Source organism: Hordeum vulgare, chromosome 7H, assembly GCF_904849725.1.
Source record: "Hordeum vulgare subsp. vulgare chromosome 7H, MorexV3_pseudomolecules_assembly, whole genome shotgun sequence".
NCBI classification, from domain to species: Eukaryota; Viridiplantae; Streptophyta; class Magnoliopsida; order Poales; family Poaceae; genus Hordeum; species Hordeum vulgare.
Window position 1 is genome coordinate 288428056 of NC_058524.1, and position 16748 is coordinate 288444803.

A 16748-nucleotide genomic window follows, 5' to 3' on the forward strand; every position below is an offset into this window, starting at 1 on the left:
TGTGAAATGGCCAAAGTTGTGATGTTGCATGTATGATATATGAGATGATCATGTTATTGTAATAGGTTTCACGACTTGCATGTCGATGAGTATGACAACCGACAGGAGCCATAGGAGTTGTCTTAATTTATTGTATGAGATGCAACGCCATGTGTTTACTAATTTTACTTCATTGCTAACGGTTAGCTTTAGTAGTAGTGGTAGTAGTAGTTGGCGTGACGACTTCACGGTGACACGATGATGGAGATCATGGTGTCACGCCGGTGACAATGATGATCATGCGATGCCTGAAAATGGAGATCAAAAGAGCAAAGATGATAATGGCCATATCATGTCACTATATGATTGCATTGTGTGATGTTTATCATGTTTTTAATCTTATTGCTTAGAACGACGGTAGCATAATAAGATGATCCCTCTTAAAAATTCCGAGAACGTATTCCCCTAAGTGTGCACCATTGCGAAGGATTGTTGTCTCGAAGCACCACGTGATGATCGGGTGTGATAGATTCTAACGTTCGCATACAACGGGTGTAAGCCAGATTTACACATGCGAAACACCTAGGTTGACTCGACGAGCTTAGCATGTACAGACATGACCTCGAATACAAGAGACTGGAAGGTTGAACATGAGTCGTATGGTTGAATACGATCAGCATGAAGTTGCTCACCATGACGACTAGTCCGTCTCACGTGATGATCGGACACGGGTTAGTCAACATGGATCATGTATCACTTTGATGACTGGAGGGATGTCGATTTAAGTGGGAGTTCATACTTAATTTGATTAAATGAACTTAACTATCATTAACTTAGTCTAAAAGTTGTCTTTATAAATATTGTAGATGGCCAACGTCAACCTCAATTTCAACGCATTCCTAGAGAAAAACAAGCTGAAAGATGATGGTAGCAACTATGCGGACTGGGTCCGCAACTTGAAGCTCATCCGTGAAGCAACTAAAAAGGCTTATGTCCTTGATGCGCCGCTAGGTTACTCTCCCGCTCCCGCAGCAGCCCAGGACATTCTGAATTTCTGGCAAACGCGGAGTGATGACTACTCTCTGGTTAGGTGTGGCATATTATACAGTTTGGAAATGGGGCTCCAAAGGCATTTTGAGCAACACGGTGCATATGAGATGTAACTACAAGAAAAATGCTCAATTATGACAAAAAAATGATGGTGGTTTAATTGGTCATTGATCCATGACCAAAATTCCGAAATTAGTAATGACAAGTCTAAGAGGGTCCAAAGCTCATAACGTTATGACCTTTTGCGTCCATTAGGTCATGATACTATTGCACAAATTGATCATTCAGTGCTACCGATTGAAAAAAAATAGAGAAAAAGTGACAGAGGTGTGTTGTATGAAGGGAGGATTTTGAAGCATTGAATGTAGGAGGAGTGAATGGCCAGGATCTGTTTCTAGGAAGGGATCCGTGGCCTCGCCATGTGATAGGCTGAATCTTTATTCAAATCGAGATGTAGATCGCGCCTCTCTCTCTCTTCTCACGCACCAGATCCAGAGCACCCTGACACCTGCCTCTTCCCGCTTCATCCCCGCTGCCGGCTCCCCCGACCCCAAGCCCCGGTGACCCCGGCTTCGTGCCCCCGCGCCCTGGCATCGCCCCCGACATCCCACGCCCCGGCGACCCCCGCCTCGCCGCCGCACCCCCGGAGACCCTAGCACAGCCCCCACGCTCCCGCAGGCCAAGCGGAATGGACGGCGAGGGCGACGGGGCCCATGGCCTGGAGGAGCAGGCGGCGGTGGCGGCCGAGGCGGCACGGGAGCTGCTGGACGCCGCGGCGGCCCTCGCCGCCCGCCGTGCAGCCGACGAGGACGTGCTGCGGCGCCGCGCCGTCGCGCCCGACGCCGATGTTCGCTGCCTCCACGGCTGCGTCGCACCCCTCGACCCCGCCGCGGTCGACAAGCTTCGCGTCCGTCCCCCTCCTTCGCCCTCTCCCTCCTCCTCCTCCTCCTCTCTCTCCCTGCCTGATTGAAACTCGATCCCCGTCGCTCCCTCATCGCCTACCCCGCGCCGCCGCCCTCGCTCCGGCCAGCTCTAGAGGCACCGCCGTGTGTCGCCTTCTCCGCGTCGCTGCTGCCTCGAGATGCAGGCTCGGTGTGTGCGGCCGTCGGAATCTGCCCCGTGATTCGGCTGAATCCCCTTGCTGGATGCTGCCCCGTGATGTAGCTTCAGTTTATCTGGCAGGAGCTGAAGTCAGGTCAAACAGTGTTGCACCTTTTATTTTTCCTTGAACAAGGGAAAATATGATTGAGGTCTGAAATTATCTAGACTTGCATGTAGGTAACAAGCCACGTGTTGTTGGAAAAAGGACTCCACGAGTGCCTGTTGCAAGCATGTACCACTGAGATGACAAGATAGGTCCATCAAATAGGCAAGCAAAACCAGACGCTAATAATGGTGATGAGGAAGGTGATCTAGCTGCTTTAGCTCTGGCAGAGGTCTATCAAAGAGGCGGCTCGCCTCAGGTTTCTCAAGCATCTGGAAGATCTAGTGGCCAAATGTTCCTGTCTCCTGGTAAAAGTATCGACAGAAAAGTAAGAGCCCATAATCTCTTCTTCTTTATCTTTAGATCACTCATCTCACAAAGTAATTGCATAATCATATTTTCTGGATGATGCTTGCAGAATGCAGATTCAGAGATGGGAAGTTCAAAGATGCATGGATTTCAAGTAGAAGATTATCCGGAAGGTAGCTTAGGAAGGAGGGAAGCAGAGACTGGTGACTATCGCAAAGATGTTTCCTATTTTCTGAATAACGAAGGTTCTGCATCTGGCAAGTCTAAGCCAAAAGTTAAGGAGATGCAAAAGATGCACAAAAAACAGACGATCAATTCGAGGATGACAGAGAGGCTTGCAGTGGCACTGAACAAGGATATAGTTCCAGAAAGGCTAAAGATGAAGCAGATGTGGACGTATTTTGAAGTAAAATTTCATGGCCATCTAACAAATCAAACAAAAGAAGCCGCCAACTATTTTTTGGTCGTATGCCTGTTCTAGCAACATCTTTTATTTTTTCACAGCAGTAATGAAATTATTGAAATACAATCATAGCATTATTTCTTCTAGGCTTCTAGCATGGGTCAAACTATTAGTATGGTGGTTTAAGGGGCCTGAGTCTCATCTTTTCTAAAGTTGTGCAGTGTTTTCTCAACTACTGAATACAATGCAGACATCCGAACTATCAAATGCCAATAGTATTCAGCAAGATGGACAAATTGGTTGAGTTTCTTCTTATACGTACATCATTTTCTCGACCATCTGATGAAAAATAAGTATGTCATGTGTTGGCATTGCCTATCATCAGTTTTTATTTCATAATATTTATTCTCCTGTTGGGTTGTTGCATCCTGCAAATAAAAAGTCAATCTACCTACAAACTTCCTCAGGAGGATACCTTGTTGGATTTCTTGCTTTGATATCTACATAGCCCAAAATCTTTGGTCCTGATTGCCTGACTGGTCTTTGTTCTGCAGATGAATTGTCAGCTCTCGACGCATTACATACATTAGCTGATATCTCTGTGAATATTCTACAACCTTCTTCTATAGCTGAATCTGGTTAGTCTTATCCATGGTGATATTTCAGATGTTGTGAGCTATACTTTCATTACTCGGTTTCCACACACCTCAATGACCTCATTTTATCCATTTTATCATGCAACTTCTCTAATTATGTGATAGAACCATGCAAATGCAATGCACAGTTTAGCAGATTTCGGTACTTGGGTTGTTGCAATCAAATTTGTTCGCCAATCTCATTCCTGTTCACTATGTTTTTGCATGGAGATACAGAAAGTTTATACAGTCCTCGGGATAAAGCTCCGAGACAGTGTTGTATAGTGGTTGAGTCAGAGTTGATTATTCTACGAGCTCTAATCGTTTAAGAAGTTCTAGGTAGTACATATTTTTACCAATCAACACGGAGACAGTGAGCTACCATTTGATACTCCTTGTAGTACATATTTTTTGTAGCCTGTATGGGTTTCAATTGAACTATTGCATTGCATATGTTCCCTTGTGGCGACGTTTGAGCTGTTGCATTTTACCCTCTAGACTGACATTCGAGCTATTAAGTTTGACTAGATGCCAGAGGCGCGGCGGCATGCCGCGCCCATGGAAAGCTGATTCATCCGATTTCTTTGGGTTATTTTATTAAAATAAAAAGGAATAATGAATCTGGAGGGGGGTTGAGCTAGTATAAGTTTTGTCTACCTAGAAGTTTCATTCAGGTCTAACAGATCATGCACATTTTCATGAATCATTAGAGAAGAGCCTGGCCGTAGAAGTAGTACCACTATGTAGGGAAACTTGTTGATGAGACTGTCGTCTAAAAGTGCATAGAAAATGTGCTGGTACTCCATGTTGTTGGTCCATAGGTGTCATCACTGTAGTTTTTACGCAGCAGTTCAATTATATAGCCAGCCACGAAAGGACGCTGCATATTATTGACCTGGATAACCAAATCGTTCAAACTTTGCATCACTTACTTTTACATCTATATCAGTGGGAAAGCAGTATGCTTTGCTGGGTGCAGGCCATGCAAATAAAAACTGTTAGATCAACCATTGAGTCTATTGTCGTCAGAAACATAATCAAGTACACAATTGGGGGCACAATATTGGTTCTCTGATCGAATATAGAGAGGAAGACTTCTCGTAGATATTGTGATTCTCTGGTTGCTTGCAAGTTGGAACTGTCATCAAGTGTGATTGCAGAACGTCATTTGCATAGGGAGTGTTCCTTTCACCTGCTAATTTGAATACCTATAGTTTCACAATGGTCTGGAAAGGAAATAACTTCTCTTTCTTCACTGGTCCTGTGGATGATTGGTTTAACTTCAGTGTCAAATATTTGGCATCAGTGCCAAGCATTTGATTTGTACCGGTACTGCCACATGGCACACATCCTTGTGTGCAGCTGTACACCACCCATGAACACGTCTTTAAAAGGTTGATTGTTGAGATTCATGATAAAGCTGGATGATTAGAAACTATATATTAATTGTGTCTGTGAAAATTCTAGAAAAGTATATGGAAAATTATAAAAGTCAGAAGATGTATTTTTTGTCTACGAATAAATAGATACAGTAATCATATATTTTCCAACTGGCTACTGATGTATCTTTCACACGAGGAGGTAAGAGAATGCACTTATGAACCTGGTTGTTTGTCTTGATCCTTGATTTAATAGCCATTTTACAGGCCTGTACTAATCCTTTATTGTCCAGATCAATAATTAACCCTGGTTCCGGAAAGCCTGGACTGATAACATCTAAGCTAAATTTTTGTGGGCATGTGTTAACTGGTATTCTATTTGATTTCCTGTGACTGTTTCTAAGCTTTATCCCTTGCTGTATTAAGGTAAAAAATGCAAAGTTTTCTACCACTAGTGCATTTCTCCCATTTCAGTTTCAAGTTTCAGTCTATTTTCTGTTCTATTCGAAATTAATCATTACCTACTTTGCTGCATATTAGTTATTGCGTCAAAATTAATCAGAACCAAAAAAGTGAGATCTATGAATATGTGTATGTGTCTTCAAAAGTAGAACTGATAGGAGCAAAAATACTAGATCAATCATGTGTTATTAGTGCTATTAGATGTAACAACTGAATATGCGAAAATAAGATAAATGCGTAGAGGCCCACCTAGGTGGCGCCCCAGCCTCTAGTACATGCAAACATTATTTTGTATGCTTTCTTATGTTTGATTATTTGAATTACCAGGATGATCTGAAGCACCCAGAAGAAGTAGAGGACAGGTCAGGAGCTGGGAACAAGAAGCTTCGTTTATCATTGATGTTATGTGTGATTAATAAACACTTCTGCTTCTCATCCAATCTTTGTCGAACTATGTTGATGTGTGATTATGCACTTGTTGGGCCCTTTTGATGTGTAGAGGATTCGATGGATGATGTATTGTAATTCATGTGACGTGCTACTGAAATGAAATATATACAACTAATTTGCAATCTTTTATTATTTTATACTTGTTTTTTAATGGGGCTATCCTGAGATATACATGCTTTTGGCAAAATAATGCATTAGCCTAAACAATTTAGATATTTTTAATAATAAAATAGTATTGGTGGAGGCCCATGTAGACAAGATTATCGAATTGGGCTGTGAAATTTATGATGATTCCATTTGGTCACTAGCAATGCCATGTCACCCAAATGGGTAATGACCAAACCAAAATTTTCTCTATTGACCAAAATTTTAGAAAGGCCAAGTTTGTTCATTCTTGACGGCCAACTGTTGACCTTGTAAATTTGGTCAAAAAAAGGTCAATAAACAACAAAAATGACGAATCAATGACCAATATAGGGGTTCATAATTGACCTTATTTCTTGTAGTGTGTTCCAAGAGCTAAAACTAGTTTTTCAAGCTCATGCCCATGTCGAGAGATATGAAGTCTCCGACAAGTTCTTTAGCTGTAAGATGGAGGAGAACAGTTCTGTCAGTGAGCACATACTCAAAATGTCTGGGTTACACAGTCGTCTGACTTCACTTGGAGTCGAACTTCCGGATGATGCTATAATTGATAGAATCCTCCAGTCTCTCCCACCAAGCTACAAAGGTTTTGTGCTGAACTACAACATGAAAGGGATGGAGAAGACCATTCCCGAGTTGTACTCGATGCTCAAGTCTACAGAAGTAGAAATCAAGAAAGAGCATCAACTGTTGATGGTCAACAAGACCACCAGTTTCAAGAAGGGCAAGGGTAAGAAGAACTTCATGAAAGACGGCAAAGCCATTGCCGCGCCTGGTAAGCCAGATGTCGGGAAGAAGAAAAAGAATGGACCCAAGCCTGAGACTGAGTGCTTCTATTGCAAGGGAAAAGGTCACTCAAAGCAGAACTACCCAAGTACTTAGCAGACAAGAAGGCCGGCAACGTTAAAGGTATATGTGATATACATGTTATTGATGTGTACCTTACCAGCGCTCGTAGTAGTTCCTGGGTATTTGATACCGGTGTTGTTGCTCACATTTGCAACTGAAAGCAGGAACTGCGGAATAAGCGGAGACTGGCCAAGGACGTGGTGACGATGCGCGTCGGGAATGGCTCCAAGGCCGATGTGATTGCCGTCGGCACGCTACCTCTGCATCTACCATCGGGATTAGTTTTAAACCTTAATAATTGTTATTTAGTACCAGCTTTGAGCATGAATATTGTATCAGGGTCTTGCTTAATGCGAGACGGCTACTCATTTAAGTCACAGAATAATGGTTTTTCTATTTATATGAGTGATATGTTTTATGGTCATGCAACGCTGGTGAATGGTTTATTCTTGATGAATCTCGATCGTGATGTTACACATATTCATAGTGTTAGTGCCAAAATATGTAAAGTTGATAATGATAGTCCCACATACTTGTGGCACTGCCGCCTTGGTCATATCGGTGTTAAGCGCATGAAGAAACTCCATACTGATGGACTATTAGAGTCTCTTGACTTTGAATCATTTGACACATGTGAACCGTGCCTCATGGGCAAGATGACTAAGACTCCATTCTCAGGAATAATGGAGAGAGCGACCGACTTATTGGAAATAATACATACTGATGTGTGTGGTCCAATGAACGTTGAAGCTCGCGGTGGCTACCGTTATGTTCTCACTCTCACCGATGATTTGAGTAGGTATGGGTATATCTACTTGATGAAGCACAAATCTAAGACGTTTGAAAAGTTCAAGAAATTTCAGAGTGAGGTTGAGAATCAACGTGACAGAAAAATTAAGTGTCTGCGATCTGATCGTGGAGGAGAATATTTGAGTCACGAGTTTGGCACTCACCTAAAGAAGTGTGGAATCGTTTCACAACTGACGTCGTCTAGCACACCGCAACGCAACGGAGTGTCTGAACGTCGTAATCGCACTTTATTAGATATGGTACGATCTATGATGTCTCTTACCGACTTACCGCTATCATTTTGGGGATACGCATTAGAAACTGCAGCATTCACTTTAAATAGGACACCGTCTAAATCCGTTGAGACAACACCGTATGAACTATGGTTTGTCAAGAAACCTAAGTTGTCGTTTCTTAAAGTTTGGGGCTGCGATGCTTATGTGAAGAAACTTCAACCAGAGAAGCTCAAACCCAAAGCAGAGAAATGCGTATTCATAGGATACCTTAAGGAAACTATTGGGTATACCTTCTATCTTAGATCCGAAGGTAAAACCTTTGTTGCCAAGAACAGATCCTTTCTAGAGAAAGAGTTTCTCTCGAAAGAAGTAAGTGGGAGGAAAGTAGAACTTGATGAGGTAATTACACCCCCTCTCGAACCGGAAAGTAGCGCAGCGCGGGAAATTGTTCCTGTGGCGCCTACACCAACTGAAGAGGAAGTTAATGATGATGATCATGGAGCTCTTCGTCCTCAAACTGAAATTTTCGATCTCTTTATTCGGAACTTAGTTTCGGCATTTTGTTTTGAGGAATCGCTCCTTGGTATGTGACTCCCCCATTCCTCCAATTAGTTTTTGGCTTTATTAGTTTATATTTTGCATATTTTACTACACTTTGTGCTACTAAAAGTGAGCTTGCATGTCTAGTTCTTTAAGTTCCATGTAGTGGAAATGCTTGATATGTCCTCTAGGCATCCATATGAGTAGTTGCTATCAATCTTGCAAAGTTTTACTCACATAATTTTGTGGTCCAATAATTTCATAAATTTGTTCATAGGAAGACGAATTTCTTAAGGTGACGTTATTCAAGCCGGAGCTCTAAAGGAGTTATTGTGAGGACCTCGGACCAAGATGGCAACATCCCTCACAACACGGAGGTTAGGCCATGTGAATGTCCACACAAACCTTTCACGAGTGAGCCGGGTATTCATCCAGAGTTTATGGAATTCATTGAAAATGCCGGGTTGACCAACTTCATTGCATATGAGTGTGACAAATACTACCTCCTTACAAATTCGTTTGTGCAATTTTTGTACTTCAACGATACAAGTGATGCTCCCATGGGTCATTTTGATTTATATGTTGAACATCATGAAATACCACTCTCTGAATTCTGTGAAATATGCATGATTCCTTCTGATGGGGGAAACCTGAACCTACAACCGAGGAGTTCAAGGAATTTCTCCTCACCTTGACCGTGGGAGAAATGAGGGGTGTGTCGAAGGCTAGGGACACTACTTTCCATTTTCCATCTGTGCACTACTTAGCTTTATTTATAGGGAAATATTTAACATATATGACTCACAGTGGTGGTCTCAGTGCCCCCACCCTCGCTATCTTACATTGCGCTCTTTACGGCGACAATACATACAACATAGAAGCTATTGTTGCATGCCATTTGCATATTAGTTGGATTAGGGGCAAAAGCCATGGTGGTATTTATCACAATCGTCAGTCCAACTAATTATCTATTGCCTAAGGTTTATCTCGATCATCAGTCTATGTTAGATCACCAGTTCATGGAGGAACCTAAACCCCAACAACACGTTTGTTACAACTTAGTATACAGTAAGAAGACTCTCGATGTTATTGTGTTGCCTGGACCTTATTTGTTTAACTTTCATGAAACACATGGATATACCGTTATGTCATAGGATATAATTGCTTACAGAAATGAGTTGACAGCGACGGAGGCCGAGTCTCGGGCATGGGATGCTGAGGTGCCTCAACAGCAATACTTTCCCGGACCTGACGGTTATTATCAATTGTGATCACCAAGCTAGGCAAAAGCGTAAGCTTGGGGGAGTATGTATTTATCAGTGATGACCCACATGTATAGGGGATCAATTGTAGTCCTTTCAATAAGTAAGAGTGTCGAGCCCAACAAGGATTAGAAGGAAATGATAAGCAATTTTCAACAAGGTACACTCTGCAAGTGCTATATATAAGTAAAAAATGATAGATTTGTTTGTAGCAAGATAATTCGTAACAAGTGACAAGTAACAATAGTAAAATAGGTGCAGCAAGGTGGCTCGATCCTTTTTATAGCAAAGGACTGGCCTAGAATTTCTCTTATATAAAGCAAGCGCTCCCGAGGACACATGGGAATTTTTGTCTAGTCATGTTCATCATATTGAGTTGATTTGCGTTTGCTACTTTGATAATTTGATATGTGGATGGACCAGTACTAAGGTGATGTTCTTACTTGCGCTAACAACCTACTTATGATTACCGCCTCTCGCAAGAATTCGCAACTACGAAAGAAGTATTAAGATAAATCCAACCATAGCATGAAACATGTGGATCCAAATCAGCCCCTTATGAAGCAACACATAAACTGGGTTTAAGCTTCTGTCACTGTCACAACACATCATATAGTTGTTACTACACAATGAATTCCCTTAGGCCCATAACATGGTGAAATGTCATGTAGTCGACGTTCACATGACAGCACTAAGAGAAGTAACAACATACATATCATTAAAATATCAAACGAGTACCAACTTTATATGATTACTTATAACAAGACTTCTATCATGTCCTCAAGAACAATATTTACTACTCACACCTCATTGATGACCCACAAGTATAGGGGATCAATCATAGTCCTTTCGATAAATAAGAGTGTCGAACCCAACGAGGAGGAGAAGGCTCTGATAAACGGATTTCAGCAAGGTAATAACTGCAAGCACTGAAACTAGCAGTAACAAGTGATGGTGTAGTGAGGTGAAACGTAGCAAGCGAAAAGTAACAAGTAGTAGCAATGGTGCAGCAAGTGGCCCAATCCCTTTTGTAGCAAGGGACAAGCCTGAACGAAGTCTTATAGGAGGAAAAACGCTCCCGAGGACAAACGGGAATTTCTGTCATGCTAGTTTCATCATGTTCATATGATTCGCGTTCGTTACCTTGATAGTTTGATATGTGGGTGGACTGGCGATTGGGTACTGCCCTTACTTGGACAAGCATCCCACTTATGATTAACCTCTCTCGCAAGCATCCGCAACTACAAAAGAAGAATTAAGACAACGTCTAACCATAGCATTAAACTAGTGGATCCAAATCAGCCCCTTACGAAGCAACACATAGACTCGAGTTTAAGCTTCTGTCACTCCAGCAACCCATCATCTACTTAATACTCCCCAATGCCTTCCTCTAGGCCCAAATATGGTGAAGTGTTATGTAGTCGACGTTCATATAACACCACTAGAGGAAAAGACAACATACATCATATCAAAATACCGAACGAATATCAAATTCACATGACTATTATCAGCATGACTCATCCCATGTCCTCAGGAACAAAAGTAACTACTCACAAAGCATAATCATAATCATGATCAGAGGTGTAATGAATAGCATCAAGGATCTGAACATAAACTCCTCCACCAAGTAATCCAACTAGCATCAACTACAAAGAGTAATCAACACTACTAGCAACCTTACAGGTACCAATCGGAGTCGTGTCGGGACCCCGATCCTGAGTCATAAGAACCTAGCCCGTAACACATCACATCACTTTGCGGCCTCACGCACGGTAAACTCCACGGCTGCCACCTTACCTTGGTCGGGACCGTTTGCGTCTTTTGGCTCACGTATATGAATATGTTGCTAGCGTTCAAACAACAAAGAACCCGGGTCGACATGACTAGTTATAAACCCAAGCGGTACATCCGTACAGGGACCGACATACATAACCCAGCAAGGCAGGTGTCGATCAACAGAATGTGTAGACAAGTCGTAGAAAGCTACAAGGACTCCATTACACCGCGTGACATTTCCCCGAGGGGACACACATAGCAGCAAAGAAGGATACACGCCAGTCAATCAATGTGTTTAGAGCAGTAGCAAGCTATCAAGGCTCGATAGAAGCACAAAGAGGCATTTCCCTGTAAAGGGTACTACTAAAGGCACACAACTAGGTGTCGAATCCCACACATATAATGCATTTCATAACATACACACAATATGCACGATATGTGTAGATACAACATGGCATCACAACATAACTCTATGACTCAAGCTTTTATTAAGGACTCATAAGAATCAACATAGTATGATGTTACAAACAGGGGTCCTGTGACCCGACACTCAAGTCATACAAACAACAAGCGGAAGCACAACATGTCTGGGTACATACATCTACTAAAAGTGGCTGGAAGAGCCTGAAAAGCTACAACGACCCTACCAAAGGAGCCAGACCTCTGTCTGGGATTCCCAACCTATGCCAGTCAATATCGAACACATTGCGTAGAACCTTTAAATGAGTCTAAATCTTCTCTGCAAAAACATAAATAAAGCAACCGTGAGTACAAAGGTACTCAGCAAGACTTACATCAGAACTATCTACATATGCATCATGTTTCAATGAAAGGATTGTGGGCTTTGATTGCAGCAAGCCAGCTTTGACTCTTGGCTAACCTGTACTACGACTACAAGTTCTATCTTTGAGGTGGGATAGCGCACACAAGTCCACATATTCACCAATTCAATACACCACTATGGATCCACTCTCGTCTACCTACGAGAAGGCCTTCCATAGCACTCACACTTATCTTGCATGTTTTAGAGTATCCATTTAAATTGTCTATGTACCAAGTAATGCTTCCAAGTAGTCCATATCCAAGGACGCGGCTATTCGAACAGATTGACTCACCCTGCAGGGGTATAATTCTTCACACATGCTCTCACCACTTAGCACCATATGCACGTCATGCATCTCGGAAACCTTCAAGCGGAAGCACTGTCGTGGGTGTCGGCCACGACCATTAACCACACAAGACCCTAGTCCAGGTTTATCGCCTATTTGAGACTGAACCCGCAAGGAAGTCCGGCCGAGGTTTCCTGTATGGCCCCAAACGATGTGCGCAGGGTTCCCAAGCCCACCATCCGGGTGCCACTTGGTACAACGTGCCACTATGTATCTACCGCAGAGAAGCCTACCCCGTCGGGCAGAGCTAAACACGACCACCAACACTTTTCCTACAAACACCAGAAACTAATTTCAACTCTTGGACAGGGATCTAGGCAATTAATAAGCCGAGCGGGGTCATATTTCAGGGCCTAATGCATGGTAGTATCTTGTCTTGGATAACATACACAGAACTCAGTTGTTAAGGACGGTCCCAATGAGACAACCCACCATGTACTCCTACATGGCCTCTCATCGCTACCTTTACCAAATCAAATTCACACTTTTACTCTCACACTTTAGGACATGAACACAACCATTCCGATTCATCATCCAGATGGATCAGACCCGACACGACTCTAAGCATAGCATGCATTGTAAGCAAGCATGGATGAGTAATAAGAACAAGGCTCAAGCAGTTGCTACTCATGCTCAATGGTTTCAACTATTTACTGTGACAAAATCAGGTCATGCAGAGGAATGGGTTCAACTACCGATAACATGTACAGTTGAATCGTGTTTGTCCTAATGCAGTAAAAGAGAGCAGGAGCGAGAGAGTGGGTTTATATCAATATGCTCAAGGGGGTTTGCTTGCCTGACACGTCTGAAGATAGCAATGAGTCTTCATCAATGTCAACGATCACATCGTCAGAACCATCGTCTACCGAGAGGGAACAACACCGGCAAACAAGAAAGGAACAACAATTACTTCACGAAAATGCAACACTATGATGCATGATCAAGAAATGGAGATGAAATGTGACAGGGCCAATATAGCTACCATTTCTTAGGTTGTAGCTGGATTTGAATCAGGATTCAAATACCACTTCAAGCAACGTATTTTCCGGATACCCTTTTAATTGATTCGACCTAATGCCCACGTATAACTTGTTTTATCATGCATGAAGATGGCAATTTGAGGTACTGGTTTTGCTAGCTCAATGTTTGATCATAACAATTGGAGTGGAATTCAAATAGGAATCAAATTCCAATTCCAAACTATTTATTAAATTTACCCTATTCATCATTTTGCCTATTTGGTGTTGTTAACTTTATCAAACCAGCATGAAAATGCAATAATCAGATTCTTTGTATTTTTCTGATCCTTTTTCATATATAAATTATTTTCATTCGAGTTATATTTTAATTTCTATAATTTTTACAAGTTTTAGCAATTTCCTGGATTTAAATTAAATCAGAAAAGCTATTACCGCGTCACTGTGATGTCATCACTGCGTCAGCAGTCAACAGCGCCTGGGCCAGGTCAAACCTGACCAGTGGGGTCCACTGGTCAGTAACCCAGGGGCTAATCCCGCGCTAACCCGCACTAAGTGAGGTTTGAGTCACCAGTGGGGCCCTCTGTCAGCGTCTCTGGGGAGGGGGGGGTTAGTGGTTAATGGCTGGCCAGGTTGGCCCCCACCGGAAGGTGGTCGCCGGCGACTGAGCCACAGTGGAGGGCTCGCCGGAGTTGTATTAGAACGTGCTACAGGGGTCCATTTGCGACGCGGCTTGCAGCTACGGGACGCTGGCGAAGCGCCCGTTCTGGCAGGGGGTAGCAAGAGGGCTAGGGTGGTCGGGAGGGGTGCCGACGACGAGCGTGCGCGGCGGCCGGTAGTGGAGCTCGTCGAGGAGATGCTTTGGAGGGGGATTTCAAGCGGGAGATAGAGGGGAAAGCATCGGAGGCTCACAAGGGATCCATTGCTGGCATCGACGAGGTTGGAGGGGCTCTGTGGCAGCGGATCTCGATGACCGGAGGTGAAGACGACGACGGTGGCAGCTCGATTCAGGGGCTTCGGCTCGATTCTCTCGACGGGGAGGTGCGGCACGTCATGGCGGAGAGATTGGGCTGCTCGGATAGGGCTAGCAGGTCCGGAGGGCACGGTGGTGAGCTTGAGCCCGAGCTCACCAATGGCGGCAGGAGGAAAAGAGAGAACAGGGCAGAGGAGAGAGGGAGAAATGGAGAGGAGGAGGAGGAGATCGGGATGGCTCTTCTCAGCCTATCCCACTCACCAAGTCAGCGGGGAGGCCAGGAAGGCAGGAGGCATGGCGCTCTGGCGAGCTCGCCGTCCCCTGCTTCTCCTCTGCCTTCTCGCAAGAGGTAGAAGTCAGGGGTGCCCCTAGTGGGCTGGGCCGACCAGGTAGGCGACAGGTAAGGTCTCTCTCTCTCTTTTTATTTTTCTGTTTTATTTTCTTTCTGGCATTCGCTTTTAGGTTTTAAATAAAATGTTTAACTATTTTATAAAACCCTGAAATGTTATTAGGTGACAGAGATAATAATATCCAATGCCACATAAAAGTTTCAACATTTTTGAAACTTTAAAATAGAAGGAATCAAAATAATTCCATTCCAATTAGCTATTTGGTCAACTCAAAAATCCTTTTTCAAAAGTTCCTGTGACCTAGAATTTTGGTTTGACAAATTTATTTTTTGTCACTATTTTTCCAAGTATTTGGAACATTTTCTTGGTCCCTTTGAAGGTATTAATTTTTATTGCCATGTTGTCATTTTTTTCAAATCATTGGGGTTTTGATCACTTCCTATTTCAAAAATCAAACCTTTTATAATGTATGCATGAATGCTTGGCAAACAAATGAAAGCTAGGGCTGTGACAACTCACCCCCACTAAACAAGAATCTCGTCCCGAGATTCAGGCGTAGTCGGGAAGAGGAAAAGGGGCACTAGACTATGGGAATCTTCACGATCCAATTGCTCTTCTTGAAGGTGTTGATTCATTGCATCGGGTTGATCTTGACATATTTGTCTTCAAGGTCTTCATCTAACATGACAACAAAGGAACAGATAGACTCTACAAGACTCGATCTTCTCGAAGATTGAGTAACTCAAGATCAACTCATAAAATGAGACATAGGAACGTCCCTTGAGCTGAGACACAACACACATAACGCGGATGAGGAAATGGGACATATAACAGAGGTTCAATTGGTAGGCAACAAATCCACGCTTAAGACAGATGATGACGAGGTTTCAAAGTAGCGAGGATTAAGTTACCCATCAGACTATAACGGGGCACGTAGGAGGGTGACTCGCAGAATTATTCCCTTAAGTGGCAAAAGAATTACTTTTGATCCTAAGATCATTGAAACTCTTCATACCAGAGTAAGGCAATTCACAAATGATTGTTTGAAGGAATTTGAAAGAATGGCATACTCAGGTTGAAAAGAAACTAGGGTTAAAGAATAACTCGGCGAACGGAAGGCACATTCCAATTACTACCGAGGATATAACCTAGTGTCTGAGCATGCTCTCAAGAACTTGAGCATTTCCATATTCATCAAAGGTTACCAACATCCATGCCAAGATCTTGGTGTCACATCTTACTACTATGATGAACAGTGATGGAGGATGCAGATGCAAAGGAAGACAACACCCCCTCAGATTTCACCTTAGTTGTGCCAAGGAAACGAAATCTAGATAATCGACCAAGAGACATTTAGCACTCCGATTCTAATGTTCTCCTTGATGTACTACCACAACCAAATTATAGGTCATGCTTGATATCTAGCACATCAAGTATAGGTCGAACTTCGGGCTCAAAGGGGATCCATGAGGAACAACTTCCAGAATAAGTCATACAAAACCTCACGGAATATGACTAAGATTGCTGATGCAAGATATAATATCAAGTCTTCCGGCTAGGTGTGTTAGCCATTACATCACTTTACCGGGTTACATAGAGACCAATATTATAATTCTTGGGGAAAGTTCCAACCATTATAACTGCCTGAGATTCAGCTCCGGTTGGTGACACGATGCTTCAGACTCAGCATGTCCAAAAAAAAGTTTGCAACACAAATTGACGGAATAACGTTGCAAGATTCTCAGGAAATGAACTACAGAGGACAACTCCAAAACATGAGCTGGATTGCAAGACCCACGTGAACACACTGAC

At 43.0% G+C, this 16748-nt stretch overlaps 1 long non-coding RNA gene across 2 annotated transcripts; it reads left to right on the plus strand.

Moving 5' to 3' along the window:
* The first annotated feature begins 1854 nt into the window (after positions 1-1854).
* On the plus strand, positions 1855-5911 carry LOC123407745. 2 transcript variants are annotated; one of them, XR_006612667.1, is made up of 5 exons: positions 1857-2224; positions 2308-2561; positions 2652-3298; positions 3500-3583; positions 5749-5911. It is a non-coding gene; the product is annotated as an uncharacterized LOC123407745 (long non-coding RNA). The 2 variants fall into 2 exon arrangements; XR_006612666.1 differs by having other exon boundaries at positions 1855-2224; positions 2652-3583.
* Positions 5912-16748: the final 10837 nt, after the last annotated feature.